We start from the raw sequence: 17,612 nt of genomic DNA on the forward strand, positions 1-17,612 counted from the left end.
ATGCATCATGGCATGTAGTTGCATGTTAGAAATGTTTTGAAAAATGCCTAATTAGAAACTTTGTCAAGAGCAACTAAGCCATTACAAATACTTGTTCAACTTAAGACTTTGCCTACTAGAATGGTTGTAAAACACCCTAGATAGTGTCATACTAGTATCTTTTGACCCATGACCCAAGGCCTAGTCAATGGTTTGCATGTGAGTCACCTATCCAACCCCGTGATGCGATGTGGACTTGGTTAACTTGTCTAGGTGACCTTGATTGACCTTGTGGTAAGGCAACCCAAAAATATTTTCTATCAATAAGTTTGAAGTGCTCATTTCAAGGAATTTTGTCATGTGGAAGTAATTTAATGCCAAGGAAACCTCAAATGTTATTAATTGTTGAATGTTGAGAAATTTAAATTGTTTTGATGGAGGCGTACCACTTCGATGTGCTTTGGAGCGGGATCCATTGAATTGGCCCCCCACACGGTTGTGAATTCGGCCGCCCAGAGACAGAGTGACTATCACCCTGAAAAGCTATTGTCTAGAGGTTAACCGGTTGCCTAATAAGCGATTGGCGAAAGCAAAGGACACTAGCCCGGAAGGGACAAACCCCATCTAAAATTTTTAAAATGTGAAAGTTGAAATGAGGTCAATTTTTGAATACTAGTCATATCCACCCGTTGTGTATAAAGATTTGAGCATTTCATTCCCAAAAAGCCTTTTTGTCAAGCCACTTTGTCGAGCTTGGGACGATCCATGACCTTTACTTTTGTAGAGAATTCGAGACTTGTCATGTCATATGCTACTACCATCATAGGGATCATCATTCCACCACCATCCGATCGCTCTTGACGAAAGCATTTGGAAATTGAGGACGAAAGTAGTCTAGTTTAACACCATTTGGAGGTGATTTAGTGCCATCCTCTTAGCCTTAGTAATTTGTTGAACTAGTATTTGTGAAGGATTACATGCTCTTAAATTTGTTTCTCTTTAGTGCCTCCGCCGCTTGATGAGGAAGTGGCTATTCCTTTTTGTAGATGCATCCATTATGTGATTTTGCGTGCTTAATGTTTGGATGTGTCGCCATTTTGGCAAGACCCACCTTGCCTTGCAAGAAGGCATCCTACCTCATGGTTGTCTTGTTGTGAGTTGAAGGGGCGGAGTGAGACCCGCTAATTGTCTCATATCGGCTATGTTATTAGGTTAGTTTAAATAATGGTCCTAGTCTTTGTCACCTCTTTACTCGGGACGAGCAAAGGTTCGGTTTGGGGATATTTGATGTGACCATAATTAGCGCATATTTAGCCCCCGAATTAGCCTTGTTCCCATGCTTTTTAGTGCATATTTGGGTCATTTATTATCTTTAGTTCTTTGTTTTGCATATTCTTTGAGATTTTGATCCCTTGGTAGGAAAGGAGTAAGAATCTTGTATTTTCATGGCAAAACGAGACTAAATTGATCGAATTCAATGACCAAGCATCAAGGAGAGACAAGATTAGAAGGCCTTTGTATATATGATAGTAGATGAGCAATGTTGAGAAAGGATCCTTGAGTCCCCAAGGAAATCCCCAAGGAATTTATGAAGAAAAGGGGAGAAAAGAAGAAGAAGTCTTGCTGAGGCACAATCCGTACGGATTGTCTACAATCCGGCCGTCCTCCACCTACACAATCCGCTCGGGTTTCCCCTAAGACCCCACTAGTTTCAATAGAAATCTCATTTCAATACCCGTCCCTTGGGATCCGACCTTTACTTGCCTCTTTACTAATTGTAGAGTTGTTTGTGAAGCTATAAATTGTGTTTTGATTCGGACGTGACCCAACGACCACACCTTAAATTGTGAACATGAAATGGACCGATCATTCCCACCGCCGCAACTAGGTGCCTCTTCTAGTGGAATATGTGATATAGCCGAGTTAAAGTCGATGGTGCAATCATTGACTATTCAATTGCAGAAAAGTGACCAAGCAAAGGATGCTTCCATTAAGTCACTTGAATCCCAGATGGCTCAACTGGCTACTAATCAAGCTTTAAGACAACCGGGTCATTTACCGTCACAACCTGACAAGAAACCACACGAGACGGTAAATCTGATCAATTTGAGGAGTGGTCTTTCTTATGAAGAACCCAAAATGCCAAGGGAAGATGCTGAACTTTCTGACTCGGGGACTGAAGCTACTACTCAAGAAAAGACGTCTTATGATGAGAATGCTAATGTATCACGTGAAGTACTCAATCGAGGGGTTGTTGATGTTCGATCGAGTACATATGCTGAAAAAGTGGTCGATCGAGGGAATGAAAGTGCTCGATCGAGCACTGAGGAAAAGAGAGATCTCGATCGAGTGGATTAAAATGCTCGATCGAGCACTATTGCTGAGAAAAGTTCTCGATCGAGAGGTACTGTTGCTCGATCGAGTGATTCTAATGCTGAATGTGACAATTCGTTGTCGAAGAAAAATGAAGGCCTAGCTATTCCAACTACGGTCCCATTTCCAGGAAGATTGCAGAACAAGAAGATTGAGCAACAGTTCGGTAAGTTTGCCGAAATTTTGAAAAGTCTTCATGTTACCGTACCATTTGATGAGTTACTAACCCAGGTACCCTCCTACCTAAAATTTATGAAAGACATTGTAGCGCGTAGGAGGCATATAAGTGACCATGAGACGGTGGCTTTAACTTAAGCGGGCACTGCCCTTATTCAAAATAAGACCCCACCTAAGTTGTCTAACCCGGGTAGTTTCTCTATACCATGTCACATCGGGACCCATTTAATTGATAATGCTTTATGCGACTTGGGAGCCAGCGTGAGTGTTGTACCATTGTCTCTTGCTAAGAGGCTTGGTTTGACCAAATTCCATTGTACCAATATGACCATACAGATGGCCGATCGTACTTTATCACAGCCTTTTTGTGTCTTAAAGGACATACCTGTCAAGATCGGGAAGTTCTTTATTCCCGTTGACTTCGTAGTCTTAGATATCCCCAAAGACTCATATACTCCTATTATTTTAGGACGACCATTTATATATACCGCTCGTGCAGTAATAGATGTCGGGGGGCAGACTTTGACTTTTCAGTAGGTGATGAGGAATTGACCTTTTACCAGTCTAGTGTTCGTAGGGCCCCTATGCAAGTCAAGCCCTGCAATGCTATTCCCTCTAAAGACCCTAATACGGAATCTCCAACTGCTAATGTTGAATCATGTGCTGCTGTATTAACACCTCCGCCCCAGATTGGGAGCAATATAGAGGACCATTCTGTCATTTCTGTTGTTACAGGTCTAGTCGGATTGGACACTTGAGATCCCGATGATAAGAGTACATTGGGATTTGAGCTCGCTGCTAAAGACGGTGTCAAAGGCGCGAAAGGCGCGAAAGAAGAAGAGAAGGATAGGCCCGACAAAGTAAAGAAGGGAGTGAAGGCATATGTAGATGCGGACTACTCTCCTTTGATCAATTCAAGTCCATGGAGACCTAAAGGAATGGTCCGCGATGCTGAAGGGACCTCCTCCAGTAAGAAGCCCAGCTTTGGGATGTTCAAGTGTTTCGGAAGATGAGCCTTAGTGCTATTCGGCTTGTAGAAACAATTTGTAATTTTGAATTTGTTAGACTGTTCATTGCATTTAGACAATAGCATTAGATTAGTTAGATTTAATTTCCTTAAGATCGAATATAGACTGCGTACTGCTATTTTTGAATTTTTGCAGGAAATATTTTTGCGTAAATTGCAGGTTTTGGGAAGATGATGACCATTCGAAATAGTGTCCAGGAAAAAGGCCTCGATCGAGTAATGTAAAGTTCTCGATCGAGCAGGCAAATTTTGGGGGCTCTCGATCAAGTAACAAAAGCTCTCGATCGAGCACCTGAAGGGAAAAGCTCTCGATCGAGTAGTTTAAAACCACTCGATCGAGCAATTTGGACGTATATTACATGAGGGAGTCTCTTCTTCCTTTACTTTTGTTCATTTGTGTTTTTTTCAATCACCCCCATTTTTCCTTCGACACTCCCTATTCCCCAACCTCAAATTTTATTTTCTTCCCCAAATTTACCATTTAATTTCCCCAAATACACTTTCAATCATCAATTAAATCATTCGCCCTTATTTGCTTCATCAATTTTCAACTAATTTGAGGCTACTTGCGAAGTTAGGGTTTCGAAAAATCGAATTTATTTGATTAATTTGTGTTCTTGTTAATTTTAATTGATTATTGTGTTGGGTATTCATTCAAGTAAGTTCCTTCCCTTTTATTTAATGTTTAATTGCGATTTTTACCTTAGTTTTTGCGAATTAGGGTTGTGAAAAATCGATTTGGGGAGAAATCCGAATTAGTTGATTGTATGTTAATTTGGAACTTTCTTTTTTATTGTAGGATGGATAGTAGTATGTCAACAAATTCCGCTTCTACTTCTGCTACTACTCCGTCTTTTCTCAGACGGTGGTCCCTGTTGTTACCACCGCCACTTACTGCTGCCGCTGTTGTTACTACAGTGGTGTCGACCCCTGCTGTGTCGACACCCGCACCCGTTACTACACTTGTTACTACTGTTGTTGCTGTTGTTACTGCTACAGCTGCTTCTGGTTCGCGCTCTGGGATAAACACGGGGTTCCGTGCTGCTGCTTTACGTGCCGCTGCTAGGCACAATGCTGACACCTCCACGGAGACTTTACCTGAGTTTCCGCAAGTACGTTTTATATCCCTGTCCCATCGCACTCGTTTTTAAATTTGATGGAATGTGACGTGACTTCGACAAGTTTTCTTTGTCGACCTTCCTTAGAGAATTTAGGAATTTTAGAGCCCGTTGTTGTGTTGCTCAACAGGACGGGAATGTCGGGATAGGCCACCTTAAAAGAGCTCACCTATGCGACTGATCATGGGAGCAAGTGCATTACTTTTAGACTATTTAACACCACCTTCACCTGGACTTTAGCTGAGTTTGGGGAACGATTGGGTTTGGTTAGTGACGGTCTTCTCGAGCCTCCTAGGAAGCTCATGTCTCTGCTTTGGACTACACTTGCACACACTCCCTTCAGTCAGTGACGTGGTGCTCACGTCCACTTACCCCCGGCCCGTTACTTTCGCCGTCTGCTCGGAGAGACCATTTTTGGTCTTCACGAGCCTAACAATGTTAATAATGTTGAGTTGTCGATTTTAGCGGGTTACCTGAACATTAACAGTGGTAACTCCTTTGTTTTTAACATTTCCTACTTGACGTCTCAACATTTTAACACTGTCGGGCAGAAAGTGTCGGGCACGATAGGTTATGGTTGGTTAGTGAGTCGCATTGCCTGCCGCCATTTCCCCGATTTTCCCCGTGGCATTAAATTTTTAGATAAGGATATTGTCATTGATATTCCAGTCATGACTTCTATGAACTGGTTAGTAGCTGACCATCGGACGTGAAAGATAGGCACTTCCCCGTCCGTGACATTACCTTCACCCTCTCTACCCCGTATTTTACCTTTGACTACCGTGACGGGTAGACTACCACTACCTCCGGCTTCTTACCTCCATGACTTCACTCCTACCGTTTCTAGGAAACGGAAGAGGACTTCCCCTACTGTTCGGGAAGTCGGAGAGGGGTCTACACCTACACAGGCTGGGCACGCATCCGCGTCCACGCCCACGCCCACACCTACACCTAAACCTACACCCTCTGTCTCTCAGCCGGCTTTACCGGCTAATTTTGTTGCACCTCCTACTTTTGAGGCGCCTGAGGTCATGGACCAAGGGCGTCGTGATGCGCTTCTTTTGGATATGTGCAGTAGAGTGGCTCGTATAGAGCGGGATCAGGCTCTTGCCTTATTCCCTTTTTATGAGTACCACATGATGCGAGGTTTTCCTAACCCTGCTGGCTGGCCACACCTGTCCTTTTATCGGTTCCCAGCGGAGGGGTACCCACAGCCTGAGAGCGAGGAGGACTCGGCAGAGAGAGAGAGAGAGAGATGAGAGGCTCCGAGCTGAGTTAGACACGAGAGGTCGTCAAAGGAGGACAGCAGAGGAGGAGGAGGACCCCACGTACCAGGTGGTTGATGAGGAGGGTGGTGACGAGAAGTGTGCTGGCTACTCACTTCACTTGTTTGCTGACTGGTTTGGGGAAGTTCCTTTTGTAAGTAGTTTTGCTTTATTTTTTTTCATTTTTTTTATTTTGTTTTGCATTTGGTTGTATTTTTCCTGTCCCCTATTATTCTGCTGGTGTATGCTGGAGGACAATGAGGGCATTGTCCGTTTTGGTTTGGGGAGGGTAATGCATCCTTTGAATCCGCATTTGCATCTGTTTTGCATTCACGTTTATTACATTTTCTGTTTGCATTGTCTCTTATTTTCAAAAAATGAAAAATCCAAAAAAAAAATAAAAAAATTGAAAAAATCAAAAAATACTTCACGTTTACTTTTGCATATAGGTTGAGTCGGAATGGTGTATTTCGATGATGAAATTGCACTACTTTTAGTCTTTTTGCTTAAGCCTTGCATAAACTGATATCTTTTTAGCATTGTCTTATTGCATAATATACGAATTAATGATAAAATTTAGCTGAACGAATAAACTTGACCTGAAATTTTGGCAACCTAGTCATATTTTCTACGTTTTAGAGCCTTAAAACTGGTGTCATTTATGACCAGTTCAGGTAGGATTGTGAGTAGTTACTTATTGCATAACATGTATCATTAATTTGCACAAGTATGAAATTCAATTTCTTTTTGCCTACATACATTCGGGTTAGTGGTTGGTGTCACATGCAGAGAGGTGCTTACATCTCCTTTCTTCTATTTTTACCCATTTAACTACACAATTAGCCAAATTTGCCTTTTGACCCCTTAACTACATCCCAAACATAGTCTGCCTTGTCAAGCTAGTTTAGATTATTTTCGCGGGTCTATTGTTTATTGTGCCAATTTCGTTTGTTTTGTAAAGATGGAGTTGGTAGAAAACAAACAAGAGGAAATCAAATTGAAAAACGAAAAAAAAGAGGAAAAGGAAGAAAAAGAAAAGGAAAAGAATTGAAAAAGATTGAATAAAGTCGGTTTTACTCCTATGCTCCTATCTTTATCTTATGAGGAGTTGTTTGTGTTTTGTTAGTGAGCTTTTATGCCAAGTTAAGGCATTTGTGTTTCAGGTTTTAGATGGATTAGAAGCGGATATTGTTTAATTTGGTTCTGTTTAGGTAGCTAGCTTGGCTTATTACCTCACATATCCAAAAATGTTTTGCCCTTCTTACCCATTGCCTCACTTTTCCATACTTTTGTAAACCCTCGGTTGGGTTGGGACCTTGTTTGGTTGGAATATATGTACGGTAATTAGAATTGTCTATCATATTAGTTGCATGCATGTTTATGTCGGCCATAGTTTAGTTGAGCGGCTATATTTCTTTTTCTCTTACATTCATACGCTTACCCTTTGCTTCATGAGAGAAGAGTGACCTGTGAGAGTCCATTTTTAAAGGTCTGGCAAGGTCGATAGTTTAGCTTTATTATAAACATCTTATAATTCGTTTGCATTTGAAAAGTTTTGCTATAAGTGTCAGTTTGTTTGCATTAAACCGGTTAAAGTGAACGACTTGTATCTAGCTCTGAGTTTTCTATTCCTTTCCATTAGTTTTGCATATGGTTTGCTTGGGGACAAGCAAAGGTATGGTTGGGGGAGGTTTGATGCGTGCATTTTACATAGTCTTTCTAAGCCTTATTTGCATACAATTCTATGTAATTTACGTAGTATTATGCTACAAATGCCCCTCAAATAGTCTACTTTGGTTTGTTTGGCTTTTATGGCAGGAATGTACCAAAGAAGGCAGAATCATGCCTTTTACTGTCCCTTTAGCCTGCATTTTTGGAGATGGAAGAACTGGAGCAAGATTGCCTTTGCCTCGGGAAGCATGAAGATGTTTTATATGCCAAATCAATGGATCATAGCTGACTTCAGTAGCAGTATACTCGATCGAGAGGTTTTGATGACCTATATATTCGATCGAGTACTTATGGATGCAGAGAAGACCTCGATCGAGGCCCTGCTGTTCTCGATCGAGAGGTGCTATTTTGGAGGTCCTCGATCGAGTATATTAAGTACTCGATCGAGAGGTGTTGCTGGAAGAGTGTTCGATCGAGGAGTCTGAAAGTACTCGATCGAGCACTTTGCTATCTAATGCGAGATTTTCTCGTGTAATCTTATTTACTTAGTATCCTAGTTTCGTTTTTAAGTTAAATAAGTATCTCGCCTATATAAAGGAGAGACTTAATTAGGTTTAATACACTTCATTATATCATACTTTACTCTTAATCATTCAGTAGACATTTCTCTTGCGACGTTACTTTGCTCTCTATTTTCCGGATATTGAACTTGTGTAATCTCTTTACTCTCTTTATTCAATTTAATTTCTTTTTCTCCTTTAATTCTCTTGTCTTCTATTACTGTTAGTTTGTTAGAATTGTTATTCAGTATATGCAACTTCGTTTAATTCATTGTACTACCATATTTCCTATAATTACTTCTATCGTTGTTAGTTTCATCATGAACATGCGTAACTAAATCCCTTGTTGCTAGGATTAGGGGAGCCATGATAGTAAAGCAATGATGTTATAATTAGATTAGGAGGTCTTTTTGTGAGAATTGTTTCATAGCAATATAACTGTAATTGTTTAGTTGAGGGCACGCTTCTAAATTAATTAAACTGGTTAAATTCAGACCTAGATTGGAAGATTGGAATGAATAGACCTGTTATGAACAATAGACTACTCTAATGAGGGCGGAAGCTAAGTTAGTAGTATTTTAGAGCGGATAGCAGACCGGAAGGACCTTTCCACTACCCTTCTTGCATCAGACCGAATGACGTTACCTTTAGCAGAATTGTGTGATATCATGATGAGCCGACATCCTAGCATCTTTCTCTCTTTTTGATCACATCTTTTTTCACTCTTACTAGTTTCATCTGTTATTTCTCTTATTGCTTTATATTCAGTTCAGTAGTTTAGAAATCAAATCAAAACCCCCCAGTTTGTGACCGTGACGGACTAGATAACAAGTAGATACAATAGCCTCCATGTGGAATACGATACCTGACTTACCTCTTCTATATTAGTTAGAGCCGGTTGGTTTATTTTTGATAGGGCTGCGACAGCCGTGTCAAATTTTGGTGCCGTTGCCGGGGACGCGATTAGCTTATTTACTTGTCTTATTTTAGTTTGTCTTAGTCTCACGGGATTTCTAATTTCTTGAGACAATTCTTATTTATTTTCTCTTAGTTATATTTATGCCCAGGTCTAACATGTCAGAATTAGTACCAGCTGATCCTGAACCAGAAAAGACTTTTCGCCGTAGACAAAACTTATTGCGAGAGAATCATCGAGAGGTAATCTTGAGTACTCTTGAACCTGTTCTTGAAAACTTTACATTTGTAGAAGATCAGTCTTTAGAGGAAGACACTTCTATTTCTGCAACCAAATCTGCGAAGATGCCTAACATTGCTAGTCATTCTGAGCCAAAGCTGATTCTATTCCGAAAGGTTTCAAGCTTTCGACTGATGATGAGGGGAATACCTTTGATATTCGGCCCTCCTATATTAATCTGGTGGAGAGAAACATGTACAGAGGAGTAGCTGGTGAGGATCCGAGGAAGCATATGGAGGTCTTCACAGATTATTACTCCACCATTTCCGCTACTAAGGGAGTGACACAAGACAGGATAAAGGAAGTCCTGTTTTCTTTTTCTCTTACTGATGGAGCCCGAGAGTGGTTAACTGAATTGGATAGGACTGCAACTGGGATTACTGATTAGGAGACCTTGGCTCTTACTTTCTACAAAAGATACTTCCCTCCGCAGAGAACTAACGCATTGAGAGGGCAGATTACGAGTTTAAAGCAAACTCCGACTGAAAATTTGTATGAAGAATGGGGTAGATTTTAAAAAGTTAGTTCGGTCTATCCCACATCACGGGTATAGCCATTGGTTTTTGTGCAACCAGTTCTACAATGGGTTGTATGATGACCACCGGGCTATTTTAGATGTTGCAGCCAATGGTAGATTTCAGAAGAATATTGATGATGATAAAGGCTGGGGTATTATAGAAGAGATGGCTACCCATTGTGCTGAATATGGGAATCCTAGAAGTGGTACTAGAACGGTCTCTGCAGATAATAGTGCACTTGTGGCTCAACTAGAAGCCATGAATGCAAGATTTGATAAGTTCGAGTTGCAGGCCGCGGGAAATCAGCAGACGGTTCACTTATTGACTAAAAAAGAGGCCGTCTCGTGTGAGAGATGTGGTGGTACTGATGGTCATTCTGCAGTGGAGTGCTTAGCTGAGAAGGAGCAAGTGTATGCCTTTCAACAATATAGGCAAGGAGGCTCCTATTATAACAACCAAGCTGTAGTTCATTCCAATTTAAGGTGGACTAGCCAGAATGTTTTGAATCCTACACCTACCGCATCAACAACAAGCTTATGTACCGCCTCATAAAGCTCAACAACAAGGCTTTCAAAAGCCTCCTTCGTTCCCACCGCCATAACAAGGTGCCTCTTTGAGTGGAATATATGATATAGCCGAGTTAAAGTCGATGGTGCAATCATTGACTATTCAATTGCAGAAAAGTGACCAAGCAAAGGATGCTTCCATTAAGTCACTTGAATCCCAGATGGCTCAACTGGCTACTAATCAAGCTTCAAGACAACCGGGTTATTTACCGTCACAACCTGACAAGAAACCACACGAGATAGTAAATCTGATCAATTTGAGGAGTGGTCTTTCTTATGAAGGAACCAAAATGCCAAGGGAAGATGCTGAACTTTCTGACTCGGGGACTGAAGCTACTACTCAAGATAAGACGTCTTATGATGAGAATGCTACTGTATCACGTGAAGTACTCGATCGAGGGGTTGTTAATGTTCGATCGAGTACATATGCTGAAAAAGTGGTCGATCGAGGGAATAAAAGTGCTCGATCAAGCACTGAGGAAAAGAGTGATCTTGATCGAGTGGATCAAAATGCTCGATCGAGCACTATTGCTGAGAAAAGTTCTCGATCGAGAGGTACTGTTGCTCGATCGAGTGATTCTAATGCTGAATGTGACAATTCGTTGTCGACGAAAAATGAAGGCCTAGCTATTCCAATTACGGTCCCATTTCCAGGAAGATGGCAGAACAAGAAGATTGAGCAACAGTTTGGTAAGTTTGTCGAAATTTTGAAAAGTCTTCATGTTACCGCACCATTTGCTGAGTTATTAACCCAGGTACCCTCCTACATGAAATTTATGAAAGACATTTTAGCGCGTAGGAGGCATATAAATGACCATGAGACGGTGGCTTTAACTGAATCGGGCACTGCTCTTATTCAAAATAAAACCTCACCTAAGTTGTCTGACCCGGGTAGTTTCTCTATACCATGTCAAATCGGGACCCATTTAATTGATAATGCTTTATGCGACTTGGGAGTCAGCGTGAGTGTTTTACCATTTTTTCTTGCTAAGAGGCTTGGTTTGACCAAATTCCATTGTACCAATATGATCGTAAAGATGGCCGATCGTACTTTATCACGCCTTTTAGGTGTCTTAAAGGACATACCTGCCAAGATCGGGATGTTCTTTATTTCCGTTGACTTCGTAGTCTTAGATATCCCCGCAGACTCATATACTCTGATTATTTTAGGACGACCATTTATATATACCGCTCGTGCAGTAATAGATGTCGGGGGTAGACTTTGACTTTTCAGTAGGTGATGAGGAATTGACCGTTTACCAGTCTAGTGTTCGTAGGGCCCTATGCAAGTCAAGCCCTGCAATGCTATTCCCTCTAAAGACCCTGATATGGAATCTCCAACTGCTAATGTTGAATCATGTGTTGCTGTATTAACACCTCCGCCCCAGATTGGGAGCAATATAGAGGACCATTCTGTCATTTCTGTTGTTACAGGTCTAGGCGGATTGGACATTGGAGATTCCGATGATGAGTACATTAGGATTTGAGCTCGTTGCTAAAGACGGTGTCAAAGGCGTGAAAGAAGAAGAGAAGGATAGGCCCGATAAAGTAAAGAAGGGAGTGAAGGCATATGTAGATGCAAACTACTCTCCTTTGATCAATTCAAGTACATGGAGGCCTAAAGGAACGGTCCGCAATGCTGAAGGGACCTCCTCCAGTCAGAAGCCCAGCTTTGGGATGTTCAAGTGTTTCGGAAGATGAGCCGTAGTGCTATTCGGCTTGTAGAAACAATTTGTAATTTTGAATTTGTTAAGACTTTTCATTGCATTTAGACAATAGCATTAGATTAGTTATATTTAATTTGCTTAAAATCGAATATAGACTGCGTACTGCTATTTTTGTATTTTTGCGGGAAGTATTTTTTCGTAAATTGCGGGTTTTGGGAAGATAATGACCATTGGGAAGCGTGCCAGGAGGAAAGCACTCAATCGAACACTTTTTGTGTTCGATCGAGAAAATGTCCAAGAAAAAGGCCTCGATCGAGTAATGTAAAGTTCTCGATCGAGCAGGCAAATTTTGGGGGCTCTCGATCGAGTAACAAAAGCTCTCGATCGAGCAACTGAAGGGAAAAGATCTCGATCGAGCAGTTTAAAACAAATCGATCGAGCAATTTGGACGCATATTACATGAGGGAATCTCTTCTTCCTTTACTTTTGTTCATTTGTTTTTTTTTCAATCACCCCCATTTTCCCTTCGACACTCCCTATTACTCAACCTTAAATTTTACTTTCTTCCCCAAATTTACCATTTAATTTACCCAAATACACTTTTAATCATCAATTAAATCATTCACCCTTATTTGCTTCATCAATTTTCGACTAATTTGAGGCTATTTGCGAAGTTAAGGTTTCGAAAAATCGAATTTATTTCGATTAATTTGTGTTCTTGTTGATTTTAATTGATTATTGTGTTGGGTATTCATTCAAGTAAGTTCCTTCCCTTTTATTTAATGTTTACTTGCGATTTTTACCTTAGTTTTTGCGAATTAGGGTTGTGAAAAATCGATTTGGGGAGAAATCCGAATTAGTTGATTGTATGTTAATTTGGAACTTGTTTTTTATTGTAGGATGGATAGTAGTATGTCGACAAATTCCGCTTCTACTTCAGCTACTACTCCGTCTGTTTCTCAGACGGTGGTCCCTGCTGTTACCACCGCTACTTGCTGCTGCCGCTGCTGTTAGTACAGTGGTGTCGACCCCTGCCGTGTCGACACCCGCACCCGTTACTACACTTGTTACTGCTGTTGTTGCTGTTATTACTGCTGCAGCTGCTTCTGGTTCGCGCTATGGGACAAACACGGGGTTCCGTGCTGCTGCTTTATGTGCCGCTGCTAGGCACAATGCTGACACCTCCACGGAGACTTTACCTGAGTTTCCGCAGGTACATTTTATATCCCCGTCCCATCGCACTCGGTTTTTAAATTTGATGGAATGTGACGTGACTTCGACACGTTTTCTTTCTCGACCTTCCTTAGAGAAATTGGGAATTTTAGAGCCCGTTGTTGAGCTGCTCAACGGGACGGGAATTACGGGATTGGCCACCTTAAAAGAGCTCACCTATCGACAATTGACCTTAGAATTTTTTAGCTCTTTTTCATTTCACCCTGCGGCCTATGCGACTGATTATGGGAGGAAGTGCATTACTTTTAGACTATTTAACACCACCTTCACCTAGACTTCAGCTGAGTTTGGGGAACGGTTGGGTTTGGTTAGTGACAGTCTTCTCGAGTCTCCTAGGAAGCTCATGTCTCTGCTTTGGACTACACTTGCACACACTCCCTTCAGTCACCGACGTGGTGCTCACGTCCACTTACCCCCGGCCCGTTACTTTCTCCGTCTGCTAGGAAAGACCATTTTTGTTCGTCACGAGCCTAACAATGTTAAAAATGTTGAGTTGTCGATTTTAGCAGGTTACTTGACATCTCAGCATTTTAACACTGTCGGGCAGAAAGTGTCGGGCACGATAGCTTATGGTTGGTTAGTGAGTCGCATTGCCTACTGCCATTTCCCCGATTTTCCCCGTGGCCTTAAATTTTTAGATAAGGATATTGTCATTGATATTCCAGTCATGACTTCTATGAACTGGTTAGCAGCTGACCATCGGACGTGAAAGATAGGCACTTTCCCGTCCGTGACTTTACCTTCACCCTCTCTACCCCGACTTTTACCTTTGACTACAGTGACGGGTAGACTACCACCACCTCCAGCTTCTTACCTCCTTGACTTCACTCCTACCGTTTCTAGGAAATGGAAGAGGACTTCCCCTGCTGTTCGGGAAGTCGGAGAGGGGTCTACACCTACACAGGCTGGGCACGCGTCCACGCCCACGCCCACACCTACACCTACACCCTCTGTCTCTCAGCCGACTTTACCGGCTAATTTTGTTGTACCTCCTACTTTTGAGGTGCCTGAGGTCATGGACCAAGGGCGTCGTGATGCGCTTATTTTGGATATGTGCAGTAGAGTGGCTCGTATGGAGAGGGATCAGGCTCTTACCTTATTACCTCTTTACGAGTAACACATGATGCGAGGTCGTCGTAACCCTGCCGGCTGGCCACACCCGTCCTTTTACCGGTTCCCGGCGGAGCGGTACCCACAGCCTAAGAGCGAGGAGCACTAGGCAGAGAGAGAGAGAGAGAGAGAGAGGAGAGGCTCCGAGCTGAGTTAGACGCGAGAGGTCGTCAAAGGAGGAGAGCAGAGGAGGAGGAGGACCTCACGTACCAGGTAGTTGACGAGGAGGGTGGTGACGAGAAGTGTGCTGGCTTATCACTTCCCTAGTTTGCTGACTGGTTTGGGGAAGTTCGTTTTGTAAGTATTTTTGCTTTATTTCTTTTCATCTTCTTTCATTTTATTTATTTTGTTTTGCATTTGGTTGTATTTTTCCCGTCCCCTGTTATTCTGCTGGTGTATGTTGGAGGACAATGAGGGCATTGTCCGTTTTGGTTTGGGGAGGGTAATGCATCCTTTGCATCTGCATTTGTATCTGTTTTACATTCATGTTTATTACATTTTCTGTTTGCATTGTCTCTTATTTTCAAAAAATGAAAAATCCAAAAAAATTAAAAAATTCGAAAAAATCAAAAAATTCTTCACGTTTACTTTTGCATATAGGTTGAGTCGGAACAGTGTATTTCGATGTTGAAATTGCACTACTTTTAGTCTTTTTGCTTAAGCCTTGCATAAACTGATATCTTTTTAGGATTGTCATATTGCATAATCTACGAGTTAATGTTAAAATTTAGCTGAACGAATAAACTTGACCTGAAATTTTGGCAACCTACTCATATTTTCTACGTTTTAGAGCCTTAAAATTGGTGTCATTTATGACCGGTTCATGTAAGATTGTGAGTAGTTACTCCTTGCATAACATGTATCATTAATTTGCACAAGTATGAAATTCAATTGCTTTTTGCCTACATACATTCGGATTAGTGGTTGGTGTCACATGCAGGGAGGTGCTTATATCTCCTTTCTTCTATTTTTACCCATTTAACTCCACAATTAGCCAAATTTGCCTTTTGACCACTTAACTACATCCCAAACATAGCATGCCTTGTCAAGCTAGTTTAGATTGTTTTCGTGGGTATATTGTTTATTGTGCCAATTTGGTTTGTTTTGTAAAGATGGAGGTTGTAGAAAAGAAAGAAGAGGAAATGAAATTGAAAAACGAAAAAAAAAAGAGGAAAAGGAAGAAAAAGAAGAAAAAGAAAAGGAAAAGAATTGAAAAAGATTGAATAAAGTCGGTTTTACTCCTATGCTCCTATCTTTATCTTATGAGGAGCTGTTTGTGTTTGGTTAGTGAGCATTTATGCCAAGTTAAGGCATTTGTGTTTCAGTTTTTAGATGGATTAGAAGCGGATATTGTTTAATTTGGTTATGTTTAGGTAGCTAGCTTGGCTTATTACCTCACATATCCAAAAATGTTTTGCCCTTCTTACCCATTGCCTCACTTTCCATACTTTTGTAAACTCTCGGCTGTGACGGGACCTTGTTTGGTTGGAATGTATGTACGGTAGTTAGAATTGTCTATCATATTAGTTGCATGCATGTTTCTATCGGTCATAGTTTAGTTGAGCAGCTATATTTCTTTCTCTCTTACATTCATACACTTATCCTTTGCTTCATGAGAGAAGAGTGACCCGTGAGAGTCCATTTTTAAAGGTCTTGCAAGGTTGATAGTTCAGCTTTATTATAAACATCTTATAATTCGTTTGCATTTGACAAGTTTTGCTATAAGTGTCAGTTTGTTTGCATTAAACCGGTTTAAGTGGACGACTTGTAGCTAGCTCTGAATTTTCTATTCGGTTCAATTAGTTTTGCATATAGTTTGCTTTAGGACAAGCAAAGGTTTGGTTTAGGGAGGTTTGATACGTGCATTTTACATAGTCTTTCTAAGCATTATTTGCATGCATTTCTATGTAATTTACGTAGTATTATGCTACAAATGCCCCCGAATAGTCTTGTGACACCCCCATACTCCAAGTGCCTTACCAGGACCACTTAGGTATAAGGACGTCACCATCTCGGTTTCCCAAGGCAATGATAATAATAAGACAATAATGAAACATACTTAAAAGTAAATAATGTTTAACGTGATTACATGCCAATACCAAAACTGTTAAAAAGAAATACAAGTTCTCAAAACTGTCTACTGTCAAAATACTATCAAGTGTCAGACACAGCGGAAGACTTCTAAACTGCAAAGCGGTGACTCATCCCAGCTATCCCATACGCATCGTCTCATACCTGCTCAATAACTGCTCACCACCCCCGAATGGATCACCACAATTTTTAAAATATTTAAACGGGGTCAGTACTATTTACATAAAAACAAGCCACAACAAATCAAATGCCAAAAAAGCACAACGCACAACAAACCCCAGTCTCCATAATCAATCTCCACACAACTGACTACACACTAAAGTGTATAGCCCTGCCAGAGTACCCATCGCAGCAGATACTCCACACCGCCAGTGGGGGACCGCAGCCGTTCCCACCTAAGCCCCGCTCGATAAACCCATGTTCATTAATGTGCACATCCCCTCCTGTGGCGGGTTCCACAGAGGGTGAATCAAGGGCATGAAGCAACTGCCGCAAGTGACTCCACTCAGCCAGGGACGCACTCCGAAGATCACAGACCGATAAATAGTAATCACAACACCAAAACCAATAACCGTCTGAATCAATCAATAATACGAAATCACAACCGTCTGAATCAATCAACAATCACTAACTACAGCAGAATCACCACACATTATGTAATTGATACTGAGTAGGAAAACCCTACCTGGATATCAATCACCAAGATCGTCACAATCAGCTAATCACAATCGTTCTTCAACGAAATCATCTCCTATAAACACAAAATCATACAATCACAATCTAACATAAACCATACTCCCTAAAACCCCCAAATTACCCAATTAGGGTTTCAACTAAAATCAATAAAACGATAAAAAAAATTATACTAGGATCCTACCCACAAAGCGACGGTCTCAACGGCGTAAAGAACTCAACGATCCGACGACTCTAGCCCTCAGGATTTGATAGCAATGCGAAAGAGGAGAGTAACGTAACATGTTTTCACTCTTTAAGAAACTTAGAAAAGGGTAAAATGAAGAGAAACTGACGAAAGATGATTTTATATCCTTCTCGCATTACTAT

Source organism: Silene latifolia, unplaced genomic scaffold, assembly GCF_048544455.1.
Source record: "Silene latifolia isolate original U9 population unplaced genomic scaffold, ASM4854445v1 scaffold_73, whole genome shotgun sequence".
Lineage (NCBI taxonomy): Eukaryota > Viridiplantae > Streptophyta > Magnoliopsida > Caryophyllales > Caryophyllaceae > Silene > Silene latifolia.